The 18,627-nt window shown below is 35.0% G+C and overlaps 1 long non-coding RNA gene and 1 other non-coding gene across 2 annotated transcripts; one reads left to right on the top strand and one right to left on the bottom strand.

Moving 5' to 3' along the window:
• Positions 1-10,956: 10,956 nt before the first annotated feature.
• LOC147524572 (uncharacterized) lies at positions 10,957-16,043 on the bottom strand. The gene is made up of 4 exons (XR_015197020.1): positions 15,800-16,043; positions 12,983-13,018; positions 12,490-12,613; positions 10,957-11,833 (listed from the first exon to the last, which is right to left on the bottom strand). It is a non-coding gene; the product is annotated as an uncharacterized LOC147524572 (long non-coding RNA).
• Positions 16,044-16,061: 18 nt separating this feature from the next.
• On the top strand, positions 16,062-16,147 carry TRNAM-CAU (transfer RNA methionine (anticodon CAU)). The gene is given in 2 exon segments: positions 16,062-16,099; positions 16,112-16,147. It is a non-coding gene; the product is annotated as a tRNA-Met (tRNA).
• Positions 16,148-18,627: the final 2,480 nt, after the last annotated feature.

Raw genomic sequence — 18,627 nt, forward strand, 5'->3', positions numbered from 1 at the left:
TAGTTTTCCGTTAATTATTCTTTGAGGTTAGTTCAATGCAGTTGCATCCAATTTTCGATTTTATGTTAATTGTTCTTTGAGGTTAGTTTAATGCATTTCCATCAAGTTTTCGATTTCCCGTTAATTATTTTTTGAGGTTAGTTCAATGCAGTTACATCAAATTTATAATTTTCCGTTAATTATTCATTTAGGTTAGTTCAGTACAGTTTCATCCATTTTTTAATGTGTCGTTAATTAGTCTATGAGATTAGTTTATTGCATTTGGATCCAGTTTCCGATTTTCCATTAATAACTCTTTAAGGTTAGTTCAATACATCTGCATCTAGTTTTTGATTATTTATACTTTTAGGTTAGTTCGATACAATTATATCCGGTTTCTGCTTTCCCGTTAACTATTCTTTGAGGTTATTTCAATGCATTTGCATTTAGTTTCCGATTTCCCACCAATTATTCTATGAGGTTAGTTCAATGCAGTTGTATTCGATTTTTGATTTTCTGTTAATTATTTTTTGAGTTAAGTTCAATGCATTTGTATCCAGTTTTCGGTTTCTCATTAATTATTATTTGAGGTTTCTTTGATGTATTTGCATATCGTTTCCGATTTTCCATTAGATATTTTTCAAGGATTTGCATCCAATTTCTAATTTCCCGTTAGTTACTCTCTGTCGTTAGTTTAATGCAATTTGCATAAAGTTTATAATTTCTCATTAATTACTCTTTGAGCTCAGTTATGTATTTGAATCCAGTTTTCGATTTTCTTATAATTATCTAATGTGGTGTATAATACCAACTTCTACTGATTCATATGTAGTGTCCTTGCAAACATGACATAAAAAGTAAATTATGCTTAATTTACTATGTGCATGGGATCATCGAAGATTATGCAGTTCCCGATTTCTCGTTAATTATTATTTAAATTATGCATGACTCACTATGTGGAATCTTCAAAGATTATCTACGAACGGGTGTTGTTATATTAATTATTCTGAAAAATATTTGCAAATATGCATAACTATTATATATTAATATTATATTAATTACTCAACCAAATTTCTTATAACGTGAAAACCTCACTCTCCATTAAAAAAAAAACTCATCTTTGATAAAATCTTTCAACTTCATTTTATTGTTTAATAATAGAAGTTTGATTGAAGTTTTGTGAGATTGGCTAATAAGGCGAAGTTCATATATATTGAAGCTACTTGAATAGCAAGGAGTTCACAATCATACGGAAAGAGATAAGATAAATACCATTTTAAATGCAAAACTATACTTATCAAGACATTCCCACAACATATAACCCAACTATGTTTTGAGGTTAGTTCAATGTATTTGCATTCAATTTCTGATTTTCTGTTATTTATATTTTGAGGTTAGTTCAATGCAGTTGCATCCAATTTCCAATTTCCGTTATTTATTTTTTGAGATCAGTTCAATGCAGTTGCATCTAGTTTCTGATTTCTCGTCAATTATTCTTTTCGGTTAGTTCAATACATTTGCATCCAATTTCCAATTTTTTGTTGTTAATTGTTATATTATTTGAGGTCAGTTTAATGCATTTGCATCTAGTTTCTGATTTCCCGTTAATTATTTTGTAAGATTAGTTTAATGCATTTGCATCCATTTTTCGATTTCTCATTTATTATTTAATAAAGTTGCATTTTTATCTAGTTTCCGATTTCCCGTTAATTATTGTTTGAGGTTAGTTCAATGAGTTTGCATTCAGTTTCCGATTTTCCGTTAATTATTTCTGGAGGTTTTGCATCCAGTTTATTTTTTTAGATTAGTTCAGTGCAGTTGCATTCGGTTTTCGATTTCCTGTTAATTATTTTTTAAGATTAGTTCCAAGCATTTGCATTATGTTTCCAATTTATAATTAATTTTTTTTAAGTTAGTTCAATGCAGTTGCATCTAGTTTCTGATTCTCTGTTAATTTAATCCTGGAGGGTTAACTCAATACATTTGCATCCAATTTCCGATTTTTCGACAATTATTTTTTGATGTTAGTTTGATATATTTGCATCCAAGTTTTAATTTTCCGTTAATTATTCTTTGAGGTTAGTTTAATGCGGTTCTATCCATATTCCGATTTTCTATTATTTACTTTTTAAGATTAGTTTAATGCTTGCATTTGCATCCAGTTTCCGATTTCCAGTTAAATATTAGTTACGTTGATGTTAGTTCGATGCATTTGCATCCAGTTTTCAGTTCCCCATTAATTATTTTTTTTTACATTAGTTTCAATCAATATTATATATATTTTAAAATATTTGTCATTATTGTTTTGCCGTTATTTTTTTTTTCATTTTCTATTATATATTTTGTGATGTTATTTTTTGTATAATTGTTTTTAACTATGTTTTGAAGTCATGTTAAGGATATATTTGAAATAAGTCGGTGTTTTATCATAGACACTAAAATTGTATGACTTGTAATAGAGAATTAGTTTTTATAAATCACCTATTTTTTTGCAATTTTTTTTATTTGATCAAATATATAATAATTGGAACACTAAAAGTGTTTGATTCGTAATAGGAAATTACTTTCTACACATCACCTATTTTTTTAGCAATTTTTTTTATTTGATCAAATATATAAGAATTGGAAATACACTCAAACTTTCTAAATACAAGAATTAGAAATACACTCAAACTGTCTAAAGAGGTTCAATGTACGTGGGATTATAGGCTATTAGAAAATATTATCTTCCATACTAAAGTGCCACATAGGATAGAGAAAAAGCTAACTCTCATATTAGAGTGCCACATAGGAGAGAGAAAATCCTCCTTTAAAGGTCTCTGCTTTAGTATATAGACTAGGTATTATACCCGGGCATATGCCCGGGTTATGCCCGGGTTCTTTTATGAAATTTTCATTTCCAGCATTGTGTAATAGGAGTAAGGGTATTATCATGTAATTTAACTAATTGAGAAATTTCATTTCCAACATTGTGTAATAGGAGTAAGGGTATTATCATGTAATTTAACTAATTGAGAAATTTTATTTCCAACATTGTGTAATAGGAGTAAGGGTATTATCATGTAATTTAACTAATTGAGAAATTTCATTTCCAACATTGTGTAATAGGAGTAAGTGTATTATCATGTAATTTAACTAATTGAGAAATTATTGCGTAATAAATCACAAACATGTAATAAATTTAAGCATATATTTGCGTGCTTGATAAGCTTAAAACTTGGCACAATCTATAACCTAATTATTACTCCTACAATAAGTAATAGTTCCATTAAAATTTATTCTACTGATCATCATCATCACTAATGTTGATTATCTTAACAACTTCATCACTCGTCATGTCAACATTAGAAAATGATGTTCGTAATTCTCTATTTTCTTGCCCAACGTGCATAATATCAACATGCAGTTTTTGATTTATTTCATGAAACTGTTCATTGGCTTCTTGAAGTTGTATGATTTCATTTGTAGCTTCTTCATAAATCTGACGCAGATGATTGATTTCGCTCTTTGCTTCTTTAAGTTGTTGTCGTATATGGCTAAGTTCTTTGAAGTTGAAATCTCTAACGTCGAATTGGTACAATTCACGAAGTGATGTGAGAGCAGCCTGTGCAACTTGATTTTCAGCTATATTTTGTGTTTCTTCTAGAGTTCCATAACATGTTTGCAATGTTGACAAATTATCATAGTCGTCACAATATTCTTTAAATATTCCTTGTAAAATAGAAACGTCTATAGTCACATTAGATCCAAACCTATCGCCTATAATTTCCGTTTTGTAAACTGGTGGTGTATAAATTTTGTTATGCATTAGTATCTGATTCAATATTGCTTTCCTTGAAATAGGAAATATTTTATCATCATCCATTTTGCTGCACAAAAAATTAAACATAATTAGTACGTTAAATTGTGAATAAGTTCATATACATGTTGGCATAATATCTACTATCGTGCCGATGCAATATTCCGGATATGGCATTTACCAATACATTTGTTAATTATATTTGCTAAAGTAATATGCCAAGAAATATCGTGAGTTCCACATAGCGATATTTCTTTAATATTCAACAATGATAATAATTAGTATGCGAATTTCATGTACGTGTAATCCAAATTCCAACTAATTAGAAACACGCATTACCCATATTAAATAAATATCGTGGAGTTCCACATAGCGATATTTATTTACTATTCAACAATTAAAAAACACTCGCCATTGGCACTCTGGCAGTACTGCTATTTCTGGTTTGGTTGATCATTATTGATAATTTCATCAAGCAATGCTACGACTTTGAGTATGATAAATATACTCAAAATTTGGAAAGGAAGCATTGAAGAATTGTAAATTCAAGGTAATTTTTTCTAGTTATCCATGTTTATTTTATTTTATTTTTTTATCTTACAGTCTACTCTAGAAGGTAGAACTAATCTTTTTCCAACTGAAGTTGGTGTTGTGTCTCCGACAACAACTGTATCTTGGAGACCTTGGTACAATTCTAATATGATCTTTTTATGGTTATCACGTATCTAACGTAGGCGGAGTTCCACCACGCTTGTTTCTGCATCAACAACTAACTGGCTCAAAAGACGCGTCTACCTCTCATCGTAATGTCCGTCCTTCATTTTTTTCTATGTTGAAGCCCGTAAGCATAGAATTCTCTAATGCTTAATGTATTGCGTTTTGTCACTTACCTCCACGCATATTATTTTTAAAATCTGCAAATGGAAACCGTCTTCTCCAAATGGAAAAAGAATAGGATACTGCATAGCCATAAAGCTTGGTTGTAACTCATTCATCCTTTTTAAGCCTTCTGATCTTTTCTCGACAATTACGTCTCTACCGTTATTATTTTCATGTCCGTCTCCAACAATTAATCTAGCAACTTTTGTTGCCTCTGGTATGTTGTACTGCCTTGCATCCTTGTTTCGTGTTCCGATGATTCTCAAGCGCACGTGGATCAAATCAGACTCTCGGAATCTTTCTCTTGTTGTTCTAAAAGATTTTATTAGATTATTCTCAACATTGAACATTTTTATCAATCCGTCAACAATTTCTTTATCTATGTTTTTCGGATCTTCCTTTTCTTTTCTTTTCAAAAAATCCACTCGGTTTTGAACTTCGTTTTCTGTGTCATGTATATATAACTGAGCAAATCTTGGCTTCTGGCCTGACATTGGCAGTAAAGAACCTATCTTATGATGCTTTTGCCCAGTCAATTTGAAAACATAGGGTCCACAACTTTTTTTGTTATATCTTTGTCTATTTTTCCACCCATAGACGTCATAGCAAACATCGTATTGTATGACCGTATGTTTTCTCTGAATTTTCTTGATCTAGGTCTCCCATTGTAGTCCATGAGCTGCTTTAGAAAACTCGGAGGTTCTTTTAGTAATAGCAATTTTACCTTCCCTTGTTGGCAACAGATGGTGAACTTTGGATTCTTAGGTCTCTTATATTTTGTGTTCCTCTCCTTATACCAAAGTATAACACCACAGTGAGAGTAGACACTTGAAGGTCCTCTGAAATTCCACGGCGTAGAGAATTTTCCTGAAAATGAAAATGCACACATGTTAATAATATAAATTAATTTATCAAAACAATAATACAATTAGAACTTACTATTGGTGACAACTTTGTCTTGATTGTTCTGTTGATCCGTAAACATCTCTGCCCGCTAAATTGTCATCGCCTCAGAGCATTAATAAGGTGTTAACAAATGATTTTGTGATATACATTAAGAAATGCATTAATAAGGTATTACCAATTGTATCATAATCAATTTCCATATGATCATCGCTTGCCAAGGTTGTGGCATTTGTGTATACAAATAAAACCTCTTGTGACCTTTGTGTATTGCAAGAGCCAATATCCGGACGATAGATGAGAAAAGTAAGAATCCTAAAAGTTTTATTTCATAAATATATTATCATATTTTCAATATTGTACCTGATTGATATTGAGGAAGATTTGCATATTGAGTCTGCTGGAATAATGATTGTGAGATTGGATGTGATGGCTGCACATTGTTATATCCAATTGCTGCACACATAATGATGTAATTAACTTCTCATAAATGTATATAAATATAATATAAATATGAATTTTTTTTACCTGGTGAATGTTGAACATAAGGAAAGTACTGGTATTGTGAATGTGAAATCATAGGTGATGATTGCACGTTCCTATTGTATTGAAAAGATAATGGATACGAAGGAAAGAATTCATGTGATTGTGTTGTTGAATGTTGAACATAAGGAAAGTATTGGTATTGTGAATGTGAAATCACGGGGGATGATTGCACGTTGCTATTGTACGGAAAAAATAATGGATATGAAGAAAAGTATCCATGTGCTTGTGTTGTTGAGATAAAGATATGTTAGTTCATGTGTTTGTACGTGCTTGTGCTGTTGAGATAAATGAATGTGATAAGAATTACCAAATGCTTGGCCGGCGGGTGAGTTTTGTCTTGGTGTGTTATGCATTCTTCTTCTGTGTGTATGGTTTCCCTTTGCTCTCAACTTAAACATTCTTTCGATGCGTGCTTGTTTTGCCTTCAGTTTTTTGGAGATATCCATTTAGTTCTGCACTGTAAAATAAATTAGTCAATAAAATAAATATATACAAACTAATATGGCATGCTCTCTGCAGGATGGCTGACTCCTCGTGCTACTATGAATGTTATTGTGCTATGAATAATGGAGATCAACTTATGAAGGCCTCACAATCTAATATATAAGGAATAAGCAACGAAAACTCATCAGATGAAGCATTCGAGAGGGGAGGAAGCTTTGTGGATTTGTTATGAATCGTTAGCGTGGGGTTTCACTCGCCAATCTTTCCAAATGTTATGAAGCTCAAGCTATGTGTCAAACCAATCAGGTTGTTATATTTCCTACCTTGTCTCGTTTGTAAAATTTGTGCATGTTTATTTTTTTTTCTCCGGAACTTTATCTACAGAAGTTACTTTAATTTTTTCTTATGATGTGACAATCAAATTTGGATTCTCTAATTGTTTGAACAAAAAATCAATGTGAGTTGGGGTTCGGAATGGAATTTTTATTCAAGTGTAATTGAGGATATAGGTCTATCTATTTATTTCTAGTTCGAGGAGTCGTAGTTCTAGGAGTTAACTCAGTTCTAGGACTATTATTTCCATTAATAAGGGTATGGTAATTGGCCATACTACAATAAAAACACTTATTAGCTTCCTTGATCTAATCCATGACGTCTATTATACAGGATGGACGTAGAAGAACCGGAAATAAACGGTTAAAGTTCAATAAGATAGAAATGAAATTGAGATTAATATTGTTCCATTTTTTATTTTTTCACAGGTAAGTCAGTTCCATTCTTTATTTTCAGGCTCAAAGTAAGAATTGAGATGAAAGAGGAGAAAGAGTAAACCCCCCTTTCAGGGCTTGGTATCAACTATGTCGTAAGGTCATCGAGCCTCCACCGACTTCGGCCTACCTCAGGTGAGGCAGCCTTGAAGGAAGGCTAGAAGAGCCCAAGCATTTCAAAGTGGAATACCCATTGTGCACTAATGTGACTGTACTAATGTGCAGTCAGTTGGAGCAAGATGTTCGTCTGCATATGTAAAGGCCTACATGGGTATTCAGTGGAATACAGGGGGCAATGGATGGTGCCAAGGGAATGATAAGAGAAGCGATTGGAGAGAAGCTTCATGTTTCTTCTTCCTCTCCATCAGGCACAATTATTTATATTGCAAACTTGGGATGTTCAGGAGGACAGAATACATTCCTTGCAATACAGACCATAGTAGAAGCCATATAATGCATATTTCAATCGCAAGGCCTTGGCCCTCAAACCCCTGCGTTTCAAGTATTCTTTAGTGATCAAGTCTCAGATGACTTCAACAAACTCTTCACTTCCCTTTCTCCCAAAAGACAATATTTTGCAGCAGCAGTACCCAGTTATTTTTACTCTTGCCTTTTTCCCGAGTCTCTCCATTTTATTTACTGTTCATATTCACTTCAATGGCTCTCGAAAGTACCAAAAGAAATCTAATGAAACAAATCAAGGACGCTATGATTAGTGCTACTGGATTCTTACAATGTTGAATGTGCCCAATCTAATTGCATATGTTGACGCATTGCGAGGTATGGTTTCAGACTAAAGTTTTCTTTTGAAGTTGGTGGTGAGGTTTTGTTGGGGATTTTTCTGGTCAGCTTATGTGTGTTTCTTGTTGTTTGGTTTGCTAGTATTGGGATTCGTTATAGGTGGTGTTACAATGCACTACCTTGATGAAGAACAGATTCACATATCAGATAACCTTAACTTCGATTATACCAAGAGTATTATTTCCATCATCATGTCTTGCCCAAGCGTGTCATGTGGCTTGAATTGTAAAGAGAATATTGAACTTGAAAAATATGTAGGATCGCGTGTTATTGCTCCTAATCAGAATTTGAATCTTGCTATTTTGTTGAAGTTGTCGGAGTCAGATTACAATCAGAAGCTTGGAGATTCCAGGTATATACATTTGAATCACTTTAAAAAATGTTAGATGTTTTACGTTCTGTGTAGTGATTTTGTTGTTTGCCTGTAGATCTAAGTTTTACGTGCTTTTCGTGCTTATGCTAGTTTCGTTGTCTTGTTGCATTCCATCATGTTGGGAACAACTTTCCTTGGAAAGACTACAAAGGACCCTTATCAAAACTTTGGTTCTTTGATTCTTAATTGTACACCATGGTTGTTTATTATATATCTGTGTCTGACTTAATGACTTATCGACCAATGTTGTGTGTATAGGTTAAGGTGAACCTCTTATTGACTGATGGTGAAGTTACTGCCAGTCCAAGCTATCCATGTTGATCTACATGGGGGGTGTTAGCAACTATTTTTATCTATTAAACACGGTGGCATATATTAAACACGGTGGGTGTTCCATTATTTATTTTCAAGTTTAACAAAAGAATTGAGATTAAGGCAAATACTTTCGGGTGGACTCGAAGCTGCAGATAGATTAGCAGATAACTTGGGTAGATGAACAAATTTTTGTTAATATATAGAAGATGAGCAGCACAATTCGATTGCTAATAGAATTTGTTATCTATTTGTCGTACGGATTCGATTGCTAATAGAATTTGTTCTAATAATATTTAATAGATTGTGATGTTATCTATCTACAGAGTTTTAGTGGAGAGATGAATCTACGTGGGAGTCTACAGAGTTTTAGTGGAGAGATGAGTCTACGTGGGAGAGCACTGTTATAAGAAATTGCCACCTAGGATTGTGATTGTCACCTCAGATAGACTCTGCTTTAATATAGAGAGACGTGATAGTAGATACCAAAAGAAAGATGGATCCCAAATTAGAACTGGTTGACCACTTTTCAAGGATCTTAGTTTACTTTTCTTGCAAAACCGTTTTTTAAGGATATAGCATTACTAATCTCGAACAACAACCAAAAAAGAAAAGATAACAACAACATCGGCACCCATTCAACAATCCCAGCCCCTTGACTAGAAAACATGTAAATCTCCAGATCCTTCTCTTTTCTCTCCCTCCCCACATTCCAACCTTCATTTACCCAGCAATGCCTTATAATTTCTTCATATCCATGAATATTTTTTCTTTTTGATCAACCCCAGAAAGATCTCTTTGTTTCTTTGTTTCTTTAGCCATGAGTCTCTCGTGCCTCATATGTCAAACGTCCCGGAAGAAAGAATTTGATCTGGAAGTCAGGCGCGATCAGCATGCACGAAGTGTAGCAAAGTTAAAGTCGTCATGTTGCATTGGACTTGAACGGAATTGGTCAGGAGGTCTCAGTACACCACCCCGCTACAAGAAAATAAGAAATGAGACGTCCATGTTGATTAATAAGAACGTAAACGTAAAGAAGACTCATCGCCGTATGGTTTCGCTTGAACGAGACTGCGCACCACGACTTGTCAGGAGCGGCGGCATGAGAAGGGATTGGAGCTTTGAAGATTTAAGGCACAGAAGGAATGGGAAGAAAAACTGCAGGGAGGGGTTCTTCAAAATTAGTGAATAAGTATTGTTTGTTATATTGGTATGTTTAAATATTTCCCTTGTTTGTTTCTTTGTTGTTTCATTTGATCTTTTGTGGTGATGACATTGCAATGTATGGTAATCTCAGAATGAGATAAATAGGTGATATAAATGTGATTATAGCTGAGTTCAGACTTCTTTATTAAAAAAATAACCTGATTTGTTAAGAAAGTTGTTGGATTTTGTTTAATAGTTTTTCAAAATGAGAAATGTGAGAGATGCTGTTGAATAGACAACATTTTGAAAACGAAGGAAACTCACCTTGATCTTATAAGGACCATTCAAGGGGTATAATATATCTCTGTTTTCTTTCTACATGACCCATTCTGCTGCAAGTATCACATGAAAAAACGATTTCAGATACACGCGCGAGATTACACTGCTTTAAAGAAATTTGTGTTTACTTTTTGCAAGCTCATCTAAGCCCATGACCACCACGAATTCTCGTTCACTTCAGCTGCAAACATTTTGTTTTCAACCTAGTACCAACACTTGCGCTAGAAAACCAACAAAAACTAGCTACCTGTTATCTGATTTGTACCACCAATATGTCCGGAAGCAAACTAAAAGCTACCAAAGTTCAAAGCAAAAATGAATTCCGAACTTCCAAAGGACAATGGAATGGGTAGCTTTCCTAATTGCTTTTACAACGTCCTTGATCGGCATCATCCAACGCTGGCATAGGTACTCTAGTACTCCTACTCTGTAAGCTAAATGGGCTAATAAACCATGTTTTGCTATAAGCAAGCATGTCAGATCCAGGGAAGCAGAAGTTCTATTTTTGAGAAAATGTATATCAAAGCTCTTGAACTGGGTTTGATGAAATAGTAGCAGAGTATGATTTTAAAGAAGAAAATCTGAAAATGTGGTTTTACATCGACATCCAGGGACTGATATACTGTAATTGATACAAACCAAATGACTTTTCCGTTAAAGCAGAGAAGTATCCTTAAAAATAACACTTTTCAAACCTGGGCTAAAATTTCACATAAGCAGAAACTTTGATAAAATCATAGGAACACAGCACTGTTACTAAGGGGCCATAAGACCCTTCAAAACACCACCTCCACCAAACCGACCCAGATTTTGGTAACAAGCAATTTTCTACACTCTGGCCTTCTTCGACGAGTTATAGAGGTACATGTATGGTCTCTGATGATGTAAGGCAAAAAAAAAAGGCCATTGTTATAAATGACAATGAGATCAATTCCTATCCCCTAAATCATAATCTGGTCAAAAACATTAATGCTCCCAGCCTCCCACCACTATAGACAATTTTACAGCGTAAAATCACTTCAATCTTCTAGCATCCAATTTCCAATCTCGTCTACCATGTGTAGTTTCATTAGTTTCAGGGTTGTACAAACTGACTGAACTACGCTTGGACTGGACTTCAATTTCAGCTGGTTGATCTAGCTCATCTTTTGAGGGAGAAATCTCTGTTGCGTGTCCACTTCCATGGTTGACAACAGGAGATTCAGGTTTATGTAATGCCACTTCTGGTTCCCTGGATGCATGTGCCCTTCTTGCGTCTTCCTTCCATTTTCGGTGACACTGCACGCAATTCATATCGTTAGTAAAAACCCCATTAGGTTGAGATTCCAGCGTCAAAGAGGTTGACAGGTTCACGATGTAAGTGTTCTTTGTTTTTGCCTCAAGACGCCTTCTAGCTCGGTATCTTCGCTGCCGTTCTCTATTCTTAAGGCGACGAGCCAGAATCCTATCTTGTTCTCTGGAATCAATAGGCTTCACTGAGGAATCACATTCCATTTCCAGAGTATTCACACAACCACGTTCCACTCCAAGTAATGGTTAACGAATCTGCAGATAAGGTGAGATCAAATTATATTCTATCACCAGGTAATTCAACTTAATATGCTTCTAAAATTAGGGACCCCATGTACTCCCAGCCCAGGGTAAAGCCGTAAAGCTGAGCTTCAGGAGCAAAGCAAGCAGATTTTGGCAAACAGTGTCAAACGATATTGAGCTCCATGACTCCCTGGCCATCATAAAGGGAGATACCAAAGGAACTATAAAGGTTTTGGGAGATCAAAGGGTAACTATAATGAACTGGGGGAAATCGATAATTGACTGTGAGTTCTTCTTTTGCTTGTTTCACTATCAGGTTCAGATTTTTTTTCTTTTTAGTACCAAACTACATTGTAGCTTTACAAGTGTAACAGATATTCTCCTAGCTTATGTAATGTTTGGTCTCATACTTAGCTAAATGGGCCAGGAGCAGGTTCCTGTATGTTTTTGTGTGTACAGAGCAGAATTTAACGTCTTGGAATACAATGCAGTGATGTATTCTTTCATAAAAAAAAAGGAAAAGAATAAGAAATTAAGAAATTAAGTAAAACTTAATAAATCCGAAAAAGTTTCTCTGTTTTTCCATAGGCAGCTGTGCATGAAAATAGTTTTCTACGATCAAACAGGTTTTTTATGATAAAAATTCCACATAAGTTGAATGATTCTACCTCATCTGAAAAAATTGTGCTCCCATCTCTAAGGTAATTATCTGGATTTCCCATTGCATCTTTCGCATGAAACTTAACATTGGAGTAATGCTGTTCTTGTTGTTTCTCCTTGTGGTCTTGTCTTCTGAAGCATTTGTAATGAAGTAATTTAGGCTCTAAACATTGCACCTCGGATTAGGATATGTTTGTTTGCAGATATGTTACCTTTTCCAAACAAAAAACACTGAACTTAAACAGGGAAAGAGTCAAGAAATTGGCAGGTGTTTCCACCACCAAAATCCTACTAAACAGTAAGAAAACTTTAACAAGAACTCTGCTACCATTTCAAAACTGCAAAGTCTTATCAATATTTCCATCCTTTTTGCTGGGATTTTAGCCGTGGACCCCAAGTTCTAGTTACAGTTTATCATGTACAAGTTTCTAGGAGACACAACTACACAAGCACAACCATGGCATTCAAAGATTTCAAAGTGGGAAAAGTTAATGGTTTTACCTTTATGTCGATCGTCAATATCTTCAGTTCCAGAATCTGCAATATAATTTCATTATGAGTTTCTATGTCGATCTAAAGAACCCACTGTATGCCTGAACTTGTAAATCTTGTGACTCACATTCTGAAAAAAAATACAAGTCAGAAAGTAGTGGTGTCTATCCATCTCCTTTTCAGTTTTGTTCCGGTTTACAGACCCTGTACCTTTGTTGTTTCTTTTTATTCCTTAGACAATGAACTTCTATATCCCAATAACCCTGTCACAATCCTCACTCGTCATCAACGGGTAGGTCTACAAGGCAGTGCCACGTTCTACGGATATTGAAAGTCTAGAACACAACTGCTATTACTTGTGATCAAACTTGGTCTTGAAAACCAGGCCAGATAGAAATTTTACACCCTAGAGATATTTAAGTAACAAATTGCTACAAGCGTTCCCTGACACCCAAAGCATCTAACTCCAACTTCCTTGTGGAATGTGGTGGCTGGAAAGAGGACATTCTGCTTGAGATAAATTTAGTTTATCTCTACGTAATACATTAGGCCAAGCGACCTGAATATTCCTATCCAGTTTCTATCCAGCAAACTGGATAACAGATGCTTGATACAAAGATCCCAACCATTTTGTGTCAGCATGTAGCTCGCTACACCAGCAACCTGAATATTCCTATCCAGTTTCTATCCAGCAAACTGGATAACAGATGCTTGATACAAAGATCCCAACCATTTTGTGTCAGCATGTAACTCGCTACACCATGACGACCAATGTTACAGACTCTGAGAAAGTAGGGAGACATATAATGCCCATAAAGCACAAAATCATAGCATTTGAGAGTCCGTGAGGTTGTCTAAAGTGATTAAAGATTTATGTAATAGTTGAAGATAATGTACGTAGAACGCATACAATACAAAGGGTTATTTAGGTTTTAGTCATACTTTTTATGGGGTATTTAGGCTTTTGTCCTAAAATTATCGATTATTAGGTTTATTTCCTACTTCCATCTGTTGACTATGAGTCGTCTCAGTTGACCGTGGTCAAACTGTTTAATCCTCTTCGATTTTCTCAAATGGCCAGAATACCCTTGGAGTATGTCACGCGACTTGAAATCGGGTAAAAGTAGGACCAAACCCTAATTTACCCAATTATAGGAGGGGTAAATCCTAAAAATGAGATTCTTGAAAATAAAACGCGACTTGAAATTGGACCGATGAAATCATCACGTGTCAAGTTATTACCGACTTCTGTCTAACGCAATTCTCAAGGTAATCATATTTTACACTTTAGCAGTTTAGCCACACATAGCTACATTCACAATATTTGAAGTAAAGCTCTATAGGCAAAGTCATAATTCACACTATTTAAAATGCTATAAATCCTACCCCCACCCCCGCCTTCACGTACATTTAAACATTGTGTGGTAACTTGCATTGTTTTAGTAGTTTGTCACTTTTTGCCTTTACATATAGGAGGTTGCAGGTGCGTCCATACACGGAGTTTCTTCAGGTGGGCAACCGAAACAAATTGCAAGAATAATTTAGTAAATACTAGATTAGAGCATTAGTTGTTGCATAGATTTCAACTTGCTTGATTTCAAGTCAACCGCATTTGCAACTGCTTATGATTTTTCCGTCCTTGGTTCCAGCTGCAACAACACCATTTCCCTCATATCGTATCTTGGCCTTAGACTTGTATTCAATACGTGATTGTAGTTGTGAGTGAGGATCTCCCTCACTTTGGGATTGGTCTCCCTATCAGCCCAGGTTTTATGGTAATCCAAGTGATAAATTGTGGTACATCGCTAGAAAATACGATGGAGACTGTTTTGCCAGGAGTGTTTTGATGTTGTAGTTATCCTATTTTAATGAATCTATCTTTTTTAAGCAGGGAAGTTTAAGTGAAGAAAAACGTTGAAATCTAGCCATTCCCAGACAAATGGAGTCCATATCAAGAAGTAATGACATGCCATCAATTGAAGGCCGGATCAAGGAACATCTGTAGCAAAAACGAAAAACATGTGACCATGAAATCACCACTTGTCAAATGGCAGATAATTTCATCACTAACAACTCGACACGTGGTGATTTTATCGGTCCAATTTCAAGTCGTGTTTTTATTTTCAAGAATCTCATTTTTAGGATTTACCCCCTCTTGTAATTGGGTAATTAGGGTTTGGTCCTACTTTTACCTAATTTCAAGTCACCGAGACAAACATGCTCCAAAGGCATTCTGGTCATTTGAGAAAATCGAAGACAGTTTGACAACGGTTGTGGTCAAATGAGACGACTCACAGTCAACAGATGGAAGTAGGATATAAACCTAATAATTGACAATTTTAGGACAAAAGCCTAAATACCCCATAAAAAGTAGGACTAAAACCTAATTAACCTCAATACAAATATTGAGTACTCATTCCACTTTTCTATTGCAAAAATGACAAACATTAATGAGCACCACAGTCAAATTATAGCCTTAGTGCGTCTTCTGTATATGATCATGAGGCTCGCCCTCTGTGCTTCTTTTTATACCATGGCACAAAGACTCTTTGGAGATTATCGCGAAGTACTAAGGATCCCCCCCGCCCCATTGTTCTTCTAAGATCATGAAATAAAGATTTGTATTCATAGAGAAACCTCGACATTTCAAAACTTGCCTATTATTAGAGAAGGAGGCCGAACCAAAAAAATTGTCATAGTGTGAATTGACTTATTGGCGTTCATGTACAATGTAACAAGAAGTAAATGGTTAATAAAACATGAAACATAACGCAGCAACATGCAGTCAGAGAAAAAACAGAATGGGACAAGAATATATAAACTGACCTGCGCAATGCCATTTCAGATACTTTGCATGTATAATGTATTATGGAACATGGAGAGAGAAGGTAAATGGAGGATGGTTAATATGATGGTGTGGGAATGTGGGATGGAGGAGGTCTGTTTTCCAACTGGAAACGGTTCTCAGTTTTTTAGGGGCGATCTTAACGAAAGACAAAAACTGAATGCCGCGCCCGGTCTTTTTTCGTTTTTTGCGCTTTACTGTTATATAAGCTAACTATATTTTATCGTAGCAGAGGACATCAATGGGGTGGTGGCGCAGTTGGCTAGCGCGTAGGTCTCATAGCTTAAAGAGAAATCCTGAGGTCGAGAGTTCGAGCCTCTCTCACCCCATTTGTTTTATCTAGAAATTGGGTTCTAGGCTCCATTGTTTTTATTGGCATAATTCTAAAGAAGCTCTAACAAGTGAAAACTTTGAAATGTGTGGAAAGCTGGAATGTACTAAATGGAGATCTGTTTGTGTTTTAGTAAATGTGTGGAAAGCTGGAATGTACTAAATGGAGATCTGTTTGTGTTTTAGTAAATGTGTGGAAAGCTGGAATGTCTGGAATGTAGTAAATGGAGATCTGCTTGTGTTTTAGTTGTTACTGCTAGGGGTGTGCACGGGTCGGTTCGGGTCAGGTTTTATATAAAACCGACGATCGAACCGACATTCTCGGTTCTATTATATTTCAAACCGAACTGATCTGATCAAAATTAGCAACCGAATCGGTTGTGTCGGTTTTCGGATCTAAACCAATTAGTGAAAAAGAGACCTAATTTCAAACAAAAAAAAAAAAAAAAAAACTAAATCAAAGAAAAATTAATTTTTTAGATCAAGTCTTTATATAAAAATTGTAGATCCATCCATTTTACACAAATCCATGAAATTGTTCAACAAAAAAACCATTAAAAGTGAGAGTGAGAGAGAATTGATATAGCCAACATACCATAGTTATCAATTAATTCTTTTTTTTTTTTTTTTTTTTCCCCGAAATTAGTTACCAATTACTCAATACCAAACATTCAAGTTTAAACATTTCTTTCAATGCCTTCATATCCACACCAATTGATCGGAACCCATATGTAAAAAGATAACTTTAAAAAATAGAAGAGATAAATGTATTTGTGTTGATGGTGGTGACTGGTAGAGGTGACAACTTGTGGAGGGAAGGAGAAATTAGATAAGAAATGTATGATGGTTTTTTTTTTGGGGTGGTGGCGGCTGTGCACTGTATTTAGGTTCGGATAAATGTGCATTGTATTTTAGGTTAGGATGAATATGCATGGTTTTTGTTTTTTGTTTATGGTACTTTTACTTTAAATGAAATATGGAATATCGGATCGGGTCGGATATTTCCGGTTATTACAAATATAAACCGTGAGCTGAACCAACCCTGTCGGTTTTGCAATATTTCAAACCGATCCGAACCGACTTAAATGGATAACCGACCTGTATGGTACGGTTCGGATCGGGTCGGTCGGTTATGTCGGGTACTGTGGTTTTATGCACACCCCTAGTTACTGCTAAGTGTAGTCTAAGCATAGTACAAAATATCAGGATATGAGTATTTATCGATATTCAATTTCTGGATACGTATCGTGGATATATTCCCCTCTTTGGGGATATTTGATATTGTTTCACATGCAAATATCGTGGATATATCTAAAATATCGACAAATATTATGGATACTTCTTGATATATTTAATTTATATTTAATTTATTTATATTTAATTTAAATATAATGGTAAATATTAAATAAAATTGTTATATACACAAAATATCGCTAAATATCTCCAAATATCATAAATATCATCGAAATATCACCGATATTTACAGTCGTATATATCTCTGAACATATCGTGATATTTATATATCTTTATCTGAAATCTGGATAGATATCCCCAAATATCGCGATATATCAGGATATTTTGTATTATGAGTCTAAGAAAGGGTTAATATGAAGACGACAACTTTGAGAGTTCAGGCTTCTTTACATAATTATTTATGACTTGAAAAACAGCACACAAAAGTATGAAAATGCTTTGGTTCAACTGAAAAGAGCATATCAGAGAAACGATAGACCCCAATTGCTCTCCAGACTTAGTCAATCTATGTAGGAGGGTTTTGGTTCAACTGAAAACGAGCTTATCAGAGAAACAATAAACCCAAATTGCTCGTTGCCACTAAGTTTCATGCACAACTCGTTAACCAAGAGGTTTGTCGTGAGATAATTGCTTTGGAGTTGCTAACCATTTTATTGAACAATGCTTCTAATGATAGTGTCGTCGAGGTTGCTATGGGATTCCTCACCCTCTGTGGCGCTCTTCTGGAAGACCTCTCCCCTAAGGCCCTCCATGGTGAGTTTCCAGTTTTGCCCTGTTCCTTGTTTTGCACCTAATTGAAATGAGAATGTTAAGGCTTGTCAAGATCAAAGACAGAGGCCAATGTATATTTATTGAAGAAGATGACAATTTCCTAAATACCTATTATCCTAGAATATCTTATGTTACAAATATGGAAAGAACAATCAAAGAGAATATCGCATATATTCTCCAACTCGCCCCCTCAAGCTGGAGCGAAGATATCCATCAAGCCCAGCTTGACAACGGATCGCTTGAGCAATGATGGTCCAACTGGCTTAGTGAACATATATGTTGTCTGTTCCGCAGATCGAACAAACACTAGAACAATAACGCCAGCTTTGACCTTCTCTAGCTCGTATAAAATGTATATCTACCTCAATATGCTTAGTCCTCTCATGAAGCACGAAATCGGAAGAAAGGATTATAACCGAGTTATTATTACAAAAAACCTTAGAAGAAGGTCCCA

The sequence above is a fragment of the Coptis chinensis genome, chromosome 1 (assembly GCF_015680905.1).
Source record: "Coptis chinensis isolate HL-2020 chromosome 1, ASM1568090v1, whole genome shotgun sequence".
Lineage (NCBI taxonomy): Eukaryota > Viridiplantae > Streptophyta > Magnoliopsida > Ranunculales > Ranunculaceae > Coptis > Coptis chinensis.